Genomic DNA, 10,541 nt, shown 5'->3' with positions numbered 1-10,541 from the left:
TGTTCTGTCATTCCCGATTCCTGGGGCGAGCTGTTGCCGACCAATCGATCGATAATGCTTCCCTGTTCACTACTTGTTTCACTGTCTACACCATTATTTGCCGCCCGCTCCATTTCCCTATGCACAGTTACCAAAGTACTACTTTGAATGTCTGTTAATTCATTACACAGTGGTGCTGATAAGCTATGCTCGTCGTCACTATTATTTCTCAGTTTACTTTGGAGCCTAGTGTTACGTTCTTCACACGCCATTATTGTCACAATATTTCACACGATAACACAGAAAAGCACAATTTAAAGAGCAAAAATAAGAGAACACATTAACATAGCACTGAAAATAATATCTAGTTAATTGCAAGCGCCGCTGCGAAATACTTGGTGCAAATCTACATAGATGCCACAACTGTTTTACTGTACAACAATGAAAGACTGCAACTACAAAGGAGATTCTCTATACAATTGCACGTTAGTAATAAACAAAAGCTACACTAATTACACAAACTACAAGAAAAAATCAGAGGACTCCAGTGAGGTATCCTCGGCTAAGGGTCGACATATAAAACGTCCCCTTAGAAAAATTGTACATGACTGTGCTTAAACTGACACACAATATTTTTAGCGCAACGGAATCTGACTTTCAATAATCCCTACAAAAGAATGGCCCCGACTAACATTAAACTATACCTTTCACAAATCACTTACCTCACAAAAATATTCGTTATTCAAGCTACTGCAATACAGCGAGCGCCACTACTGCCAGCTAAATAAAAGATTCAAACTACTGAAGGCACTAACTACTGATAGGCATAGTTATCAAATGAAAGATTTTTATAGAGAAAAAAACAATGTATTTACCTTAATATTGTTCAAAAGTCATATTATATATATCAGTTCATGACATCCAGTCTTACAAACTTACTGTCTCTGTCCAGATCATCCGCTCTCACAACTCCGCCATCTCACTCCCCACATCCACCACTGCTGGCGGCTCACCTCCAACTGCGCAACGCTACGCGCTGTTAACAGCCAACTGCCCAACACTACAATAGCCAACAACAATGCAAACCAGCCACAGACTGCACACAGCACAGCCAGTGATTTTCATACAGAGCGCTACGTGGCGTTGCCAATATAAAAACCTAAACAGCCTACTTATACTATATACAGCGTGAGTCGTTTAAGACCTAACAACCACTTCTCTTTCATGAACGATTCAAGATGTCACAGAGGGGCACGTAATTTTGTTACATGATGAAACCTGTTAAGTGAAATATCAATTGAGAAACTGAAAGTAGTTTTAAACATAATGATATACCTCTTTAACAGCAATTGAAATCTCTTGAAACGACGTGTACAATGATATTACGCTTGTTAATGTTAGCTTTAAAACTTTTTCGCAAAAGTACGCGAGAAATGAACTAAGACTCAAAGGCAAGCCGGAATCGGCTCTTGCGGTGTAAATGTGTGCTCGTCTTTTCAAGAGCTTTCGAATGCAGTTGAAAAAGTAGAACGTCCCATTAAATAAATTCACGTCTGCTATTATATCTCCTTTGATATAAAACTTAAGAGGAATAAGCACGAACATAATTGCGTGTCACTTTGCGTACTATTATTTACCTAAAACCTCGTTTAGGTATCTTGAAACGTTCGCGAAATAAAAGGGCTCTTACGTATTACACGACTGATGCTGTATACGAGGGTTGGAACTTGAGTAGTGGCAACTATTTATTTACACCTCGTACAAAGTAGATACGTGTTTCAAAGTTTTACTGACCTTCAAAGTAGTCACCAGTATTGTGTATAATCCGTTGCCAGCGACGTGGAAGTCGTAGGATACTCTTAGCAGTGCCAGTTATGTTGACAGTTCGAGCGGCGCGGTCTATTGCCCGACGAATTTATAGCAGTTCTGAAGCGAATGCCGTGAAGTGTTTCCTTCAGTTTAGAAATCGAGTTGAACTCACGAGGGCTTATGTCAGGGGAGTGCAGTATGTGGTACAGCACTTAGCAGCCCCATCAGTCAAACAAATCAATAACAGCTTGCACTGTACGTGCTTGAGCATTGTCCTGTAAAATGACGGTCAGATCCTGCAAAAAGTGTCATCACTTCTTTCTCTATGCTGATCGCTGGCAACAGGTTATACACAATGCTGGTGACTAATTTGAAGTTGAGTAAAACTTTGAAACCAGTACCTTTTTTGTGCAAGCTGTAAATAAATAGTTGCCACTATTAAAGTTCAAATGGCTCTGAGCACTATGCGACTTAACTTCTGAGGTCATCAGTCGCCTAGAACTTAGAACTAATTAAACCTAACTAATCTAAGGACATCACACTCATCCATGCCCGAGGCAGGATTCGAACCTGCGACCGTAGCCGTCACGCAGTTCCAGACTGAAGCGCCTTTAACCGCACGGCCACACCGGCCGGCTATTAAAGTTCCAACCCTCATATTTATATACAGGTTTAATCATAAGTACCTCAATGGTTTCAGAAGACAACTGTGTGAAAACTGTAAGACACACAGTGAATAGACACATGTTAGTGGACAGACCATCTGTCCAAGTTAACAGCTCACATTACTGGTGCTCAACATGGGCACCGTTTTTGAGGTGGCAAACGTCAATACGTGCGTATGGCGGGCGTGTGTGCACAGCGAGAGCAGCCCACGCTCGCAATCTGCTCACTGAGTTTCCCCTCTGAAGAGGCGAAGTAATTCGATGAGGCTGTAGCTGTAAAACTACAGTAGACTACCACAAGTAAGCGTAGGCTACGGTAGTTTTCCTAGTAGTTTTGAAAGTTCGTACCCGCGTTGTGTTGTATACCAACGAGCATTATCTTATAACGATCACTTTCTTTACGTATGCGATCAGTGTCTTATTAGATTCCCCTAAAAACCGGAAGCAGTGAATCTTGTAGGAATAGAGTGAGGATATCTAAAGGTCCATGACTGAACAGTTTTGTTCTACATGGTGATCATCCTCTTTGTTACTTAAGAATAAACAGTAGTTATAGCAAAACTGAAACTGTCAATGTCTAATTCCGGTTTTATTCGAAAATTGTCGATTTGTAACGCAAAACAGAGGGATTATATAGTAAAAATAAAGAAAAAATACAGCGCTAAAAAAAATGCAATTTCCTCAACAAAAAGGCAAAATAGAGAAACCGCAAAACAAAACAAAAATATCAAACATCACTTCAATACTTCGTCGAACTTACATAAAACATGTTTCTGTCATTCATAAAGAACTTTCGCATTTATTAATAATAACAGGAAAGTCTTACCTTTGATCATGATGAAGAACGTTCTATTGAGTACAAAATAACAACAATCATATTTGTGTGCATATGTTTGTGCATGTAAACTCTACTTGAATCGACAGTAATTGTATAAAAGGACAGCAGTTATGCGATCAACTAATTTTTATTACTTATAAAATGCAGTTTATATTCTGTAAGCATATAAAATACAATGACAATGAATGAAGTGAGGTTCTAATTATGTGCAAAACAGACGAAAAAAACAATGAGAAATTATCAGCTCCCATTTTCTCTCTCACACATTCATTTATGTTTCTTTCCCTACCAATTCTACCGATACCACCGGTGAGCCTACCATTTTATGTGGTGTACCAAAATCACTGAACCGCAGTTTTTGTAGAGCACAGCTCTAGACGTGACAAAACGGATTTCTTGTTCTGATACGCCTGCCCCTAGTAGTGGAAGTTCGCCACGGCGCTTACTACGAATAAAAACCTGGAGAAATCGTCTATCCACTTATATGTGCCATTTTTCTGTAAGTCCTGTAGTTCTCACGCAGTCCCCTTCTGAAACCCTGGTGGCTCTTTAGAATAAACTTGTGTAGAGCCCAATGGGTGTAGGAATTCATACTGATAATAAGATCGGAACAGGATAGGGCCGTCGAATAGAGCGAAATTTTCCAGGTAACCACGGGTCGGCAATGCACCATTGAGTTGCTACGGCCATAAAATGACAGCCATTAGCCGATGAGCGTGCGGAATTGTCTACGGTAAGTGACCGTGTTTGGGCGTGTATAGCAGTTCGTTTTCGTCCAGGAGTTTTCGAGAGAATGAGCCAATTATTTCTCCAGCGATGTCAATTTTGTGGCGACGATGGAGGCAGGATTCTCGTGTATGTGTAGTAAAAAAATGTGATTAGAGCAAAACGAGTGCTTAAAATTTCTTTGTTGTTTCTTTTTCAGCACTGTCTGAGTTCACATGTACTGATGTCCTGTATTTCTTTAGAATTAAATTTCGTTAATTATGTCTGTACATTAGCAGAAATTAAAACATGTTGCCCTTAAATTTCATCATTATTAACATTACACCAAGCACTACCACATTTGGACTATATTATTTCAGTGCTGCTAGTGGAGCACAGCTTATTATCATAATAAATAAATGGCCTTACGGTACTTTTAGTGTAGTTACTTTACACTGCCTGAAAGAAGGCAGAAGTGGAGGAGGAAACGAAATGAAACTTCACAGGCTGAGAGGGTACATGGTATTATTAGGACGTGTACAAAATAGAGTCAAATATCCAAAGACGTTGGCGGTATAAGCCCTCTTATCAGTATGACGTTGCACCCACACTGGCCTAGATACACACTCTGGTTCGTTTGGGAAGAGTGTCATAAAGCTGTTGTATTATTTCTTGAGGCAAGCTGGCCAACAACTGTTCAAGTGGTTCAAATGGCTCTAAGCAGTATGGGACTTAACAACTGAGGTCATCAGTCCCCTAGACTTAGAACTACTTAAACCTAACTAACCTAAGGACATCACACACATCCATGCCCGCGGCAGAATTCGAACCTGCGACCGTAGCAGCAGCGCGATTCCGGACTGAAGCGCCTAGAGCCGCTCGGCCACAGCGGCCGGCCAACAACTGTAGTAACTGGTCCATGATATCCTGAATCCTGGCACTGGGATGGAGCAGACATCAAAGCTGCCCTATGCATGTTCTATGGGGGATATATCTATGGATTCTGCTAGAGGCGGGAGTACCTCAACGTAATGCATAAGGGACCACGAGACTGTCGCATCAGTGGTAGCACAAGATGAAGCAGCACGTTCGTGACGTACCTCTGTGTCCTTAAAAGTTCTGTCAGTCACTATTATCCGTGTCCTGAAGTCCTGCCCCATGGCTTCTCCCACCATGACGGCAGGAGCAGCACCGTCGTGCCTCTTCAAACCATTGGAAGAATGAGAACTATATCCCTGATTGCCGCCATACTCCCCGGCGATGGCCGTCCGGGGTTGCGCAGAACAGCGCTTTATCACTGAACACAATACGGCGCCATTCATCAGCAGTCCATGCGTTCTGGTGACGCCTTCACCCCGGATGGTAGCAGAGTTGAAGGGTTTACGATGTGCTTGGTGCACAATACCGCGATCCTCGCTTGTGGTGGTCAGACTTAGTCGAGCGGAACAATGACGACGAGTAGGCTTGTACCTGCCCTCTCGTTCCCATGCAGCTCAAAAGCTGACCACTGTCATATCCGAATGCCTCAAAAATCTGAATATTGCACCATTCAACCAGCCATCCACATCGAAACCCACAATGGGACCAGTTTCAAATTCTGTCAGGTGCTGATAACGCTGTCTGATACGAGTACGCAGCATACCCGTGATCTTTACGTTGGTCGCTCAACATCTGACACTGTTCACGCCTCTTATATACCCTATCAGGCATGCTAACCAAGCCAAACACGGACTACACTAATGGATTCTGCTGGTCGTTCTACTTGTCACAGAGAGTGGCAACTCTACTCAGTTAGATACCCGCCGACGGTGTATACGTGTACCAAATTACGTTGACATCCGACCACATCTTCTTCGTACAAGTCACGCAGGGTAATAGTCAAGCTTCACCCTGTTATCACCACAGAAATTTAATATCTAAAGCAACTAACCACTGATAGAAATTTAAAATTTACCTAACTTCCACTGTTCAGTAGAAACCATTATCTAAAGCTAATTTCGTTCGTAACGGTGCTCTTTAGCCTAATAGGTATTAGCTTGAGCAAACTAGTTCAAATGCACACACCTGCGCTCTCGTCGTTGACTGGCTGCCGTTTTATGACCTTAGCTCCACTATGGTGCAATTCCGACCTATGATTGTCTGGAAAATTATCTCGATTCGACGTCATCTACGCTGTTGTGACATTATTATCAGGTCGTTTTTGTCTGTCACGTATACAGAATGGCGCAGGTAAGCTGTTAACTTATAACACTTTGGGAACCGTTTAATATATGGTAATTCTGTTCTCACGCAGATGAGTCGTGAGAACGTCCTCACTAAACACGTGCAGTCTCTTTTCATAATTACATTAATTACAGATATTTCGGTAACAAGTTCACATTCTCGATTGAAACTATGGTATTTTCTGCTGCTAATATCGTAGTTCTGAAAGAGATGAATTCAACGCAATTTCGGTTTTCCAAGTCAGATTACTACCGGGTGGTTGTAATTAAAGTGCAGCTACTCACAGAGGTGTGTGTGTGCAGTTATCTTGTAGTGGCTGTAATTATTGTATGACAGCGAAACGTGGTAGATATTCTAAAGCGTTAATGCGAAACTGATTTACGCTGAAGAAAAATAGTTTCAATTTCGGCCACTAGGTGCGTATCTGGTGCTGTAAACGCAAGAAAGACACACATAAATGTTTCCATATGTTACGGACAAGGAACGGGTCGTGGGCAGAAAAGGTAACAAGTGAGAAAGGCAATAATATTGACTTTATTATTAACAGCCTCTTTCACAGTTTTGTGCAATACGTGCAGCGGAGACGTCGACGAGATGCTGTACAACGCCAGATTTGCACCTGGTGGTCAAAAATGGAACTAATTTTTTGCCTGCATAAATCGGTTTTGGATTAACGCATTAAACTATCTACCCAGTTTCGCTGCCATACGAAAATTAAAGTCCACACTGGACCTCCGTGAGTAGCCGCATTTTATTTATAACCACCCGGTAGTACCGGGCTAAGTACAATATTTATAACTTAGGTTCAAATGGCTCTAAGCACTATGTTACTTAACATCTGAGGTCATCAGTCTCCTAGACTTAGAACTACTTAAACCTAACTAATCTAAGGACATCACACATATCCATGCCCAAGGCAGGATTCGAACCTGCGACCGCAGCGCGGTTTCGGACTGAAGCACCTAGAACCGCTCGGCCTTCAGCGGCCGGCTATAACTTAGGATTTATCTGATTCGTCTTATGCGAAAGTTTGTGATTTCATACCCAATTAATGAATTACGTAACGTCGTACTAGGTGAAAATACAGTGTTGCACCAAAGCCGGTATAAAAGGGCACAGAGGAAAAATAGCTTACATTCTGCCTACGCGAAGCATGATAGTCGGGTGCTGGTTAGTTAGAAAAAAAATCTTTCACAAACCAAGAGAGACTTAGATAGGCTGCTTCTTTACGGAGAAATCGTAAGGTGCTCGAAGTGAACAGGTCAGTTGTACACACAAAGGTATCTCGACAGATGGTGTCTACTAGCAATGACAATTCAGCGAATTTGCAAAAAATTGTTATTGGAGGGGTACCAGAATGCTACGCGAAGGCTACGGAGAAAGCCTGTAACAGCGGAGGGAACGAAGTAGATGTTCTGCGGGTTGTTCCTCATAACCCACATGTTGACTCCAGAGAAACTGCAACTGCCTCTGAAATAATTCATTCCAGCGTTGTTTTCGTTTTGTGCGCAAACAGCTTCCATCAGTAACATGTGTAACTTTACCAGCGGAATAACCAGCGGGATTCCAGAAGACATATGGAATTCTGACAATTGGCTTTGACACAACATCAGGCCAGTGGTTCTTTCTTCGAAGAATTCTCTTTATCGATGAAACTACCTTTAGAAATCACGGAAAGTTTAATATGAGAAATATGCATTATGGGATCGCTGAAAATGCGAGTTGGCTGAGGCAGGCTGAACATCAGATGCAGGGGATGTGAGCGTTGGTTGCATAGTTATTCGTGTTTAAACAGGTGACATCAAAAGACATGAGCTTAGCATTGGGTGAGATCTGGATGTCTTTCATCTATTTTGCTAAATTAGTTGAGTTTTTCATTGTATATTATTTAGTATATGTAAATAATTATTTCAGTACTATATTGAGCTTTTTGCTTAGGAGGTAATTTGGTTGCATAGTTATTCGTGTTTAAACAGGTGACATCAAAAGACATGAGCTTAGCATTGGGTGGGATCTGGATGTCTTTCATCTATTTTGCTAAATTACTTGAGTTTTTCATTGTATATTATTTAGTATATGTAAATAATTATTTCAGTACTATATTGAGCTTTTTGCTTAGGAGGTAATTTGCACGTAGCCTAGATGTACATAGGTTCATAGCCACACAACTCTGAAATTAAGATCACGTAACATAAAACCACCACTCCATGCTAGCCCTGGCATATAGGAAATCACATGTAATAGCTGTAATAATTTCTGCATAGGCCAGACTGGAAGAAACTTTCTCACATGGTTTAAAGGGCATATTCGAAATAGCGATAATAGCAAATCAAATTTTTTGTTCATCTAAAAGACTGTGAACACACGGTAGGAACAATTGAACATGCATTGCAGGTACTTCATAAAATTCCGAAGGGTCCTGCCATGAACGTTCTATACTTGAAAAAGAAAATGGAAAAATTCAAACCCCAGTGCACAGCCAAAGATGACACACGCCAAAATGAAACCTTAACATACTCATATACACACTGTGGAAACATATGTCAGTAAGTCCATACAGTATGTACGAAAATGTTATAATTTACGAAAAATTATCGAAAATAGAAGTTAACGAAGGCGTACACGTCAAATAAAAAAACGCCTACCAAATAAACATCTATAAATTAATAGCACCTACAATCTTTATAAACGTAGACTGCTGCGAACAGAAAGCTGGCAGAGATACACGTGCAACCAAATAATGTATATAAAATCTGTACAACAGGACTTATACCTTGTAAACATATGATATATATAGCTACGAAATTATCACTTTATCATCATAACAAAGTAATTATTACCTTCATTCAGAAAATATACACCGAAGCGCCAAAGAAACTGGTATACCCATGCGTATTCAAATACAGAGATACGTAAACAGGCAGAAAACGGCGCTGCTGACGGCAACGCCTATACAAGACAACAAGAGTCTGGCGCACTTGTTACATCGGTTACTGCGGCTTCAATGGCAGGTTATCAAGATTTGAGGGAGTTCGAACGTGGTGTTATATTCGCGCACTCGCGATGGGACACAGCATCTCCGAGGTAACGATGAAGTGGGGACTTTTTCCCGTACTACCACTTCACGAGTGTACCGTGAATATCAAGAATCCGTCCGCCCCTGTGGCGTAGCGGTAGCGCTACAGCTTAACACGCAGGGGGCCCGGGTTTGATTCCCGGCAGGGGACTGTGTGTTTTGTGTCGAAGTGGCGTCAACTCAAAAGGACTTGCAATACGGCGGCAAATGGGGCTTCCCGGCCAACAATGCCACACGATCATTTAATTTTTTATCAGGAATCCGGTGAAACATCAGATCTCTGACATCGCTGAGGCTGGAAAAAGGTCCTGTAAAAACAGGAACAACGACAGCTGAACAGAATCGTTCAAGGTGACAGAAGTGCAACCCTTTCGCAAATTGCTGCAGATTTCAGTACTGGGCCATCAAGTGCCAGTGTGCGAATCATTCAACGAAACATCATCGATATGGGCTTTCGGAGTCGAAGGCCCACTCGTGTACCCTTGATGACAGCACAACACACATCCTTAGACCTCGTCTTGGCTGCGCGGAGTGGCCGCGCGGTTTGAGGCGCCATGTCACGGACTGCGCGAGCGCTTCCGTCGGAGGTTCGAGTCCTCCATCGGGCATGGGTGTGTGCGTTGTTCTTAGCGTAAGTTAGTTTAAATAGTGTGTAAGTCTAGGAACCGATGACGTCAGCAGTTTGGTCGCTTAAGAATTCACACACATTTGAACATCGCCTCGTCTGGGCCCGTCAACACCGACAATGGACTGTTGATGACTGGATCCTGTTGCCTGGCCAGACGAGTCTCGTTTCAAATTGTATCGAGAGTATGGAGACAATCTCAAGCTTGTGGAGGCTCTGTAATGGTGTGGGGCGTGCGCAGTTGGAGTGCTATGAGACCGCTAATACGTCTAGATACGACTCTGACAGGTGACACGTACGTAAGCATCCTTTCTGGTCACCTGCATCCATTCATGTCCACTGCGCATTCCGACGGACTTGGGCAATTCCAGCAGTACATTGCGACACCTCATACGTGTAGAATTGCTACACAGTGGCTCCAGGAACACTCTTCTGAGTTTAGACACTTCCGCTGGCCACCAGTCTCCCCAGACATGAACGTTACTGCGCATATCTCGGATGCCTTGCAACGTGCTGTTCAGAGGAGGTCTTTACCCCCTCGTACTCTTACGTATTTATGGACAGCCCTGCAGGATTCATGGTGTCAGTTCCCTCTAGCATTATTTCAGACATTGTTCGAGC

General features: G+C 42.3%; 1 non-coding gene across 1 annotated transcript; it reads left to right on the top strand.

Moving 5' to 3' along the window:
* The first annotated feature begins 9,375 nt into the window (after positions 1-9,375).
* Trnav-aac lies at positions 9,376-9,447 on the top strand. The gene has a single exon. It is a non-coding gene; the product is annotated as a tRNA-Val (tRNA).
* The last annotated feature ends 1,094 nt before the right edge of the window (positions 9,448-10,541 follow it).

Source organism: Schistocerca piceifrons, chromosome X (assembly GCF_021461385.2).
Source record: "Schistocerca piceifrons isolate TAMUIC-IGC-003096 chromosome X, iqSchPice1.1, whole genome shotgun sequence".
NCBI classification, from domain to species: Eukaryota; Metazoa; Arthropoda; class Insecta; order Orthoptera; family Acrididae; genus Schistocerca; species Schistocerca piceifrons.
Note: the sequence above shows the minus strand (reverse complement) of the source record. Positions and strands in the feature narration are given on the sequence as shown.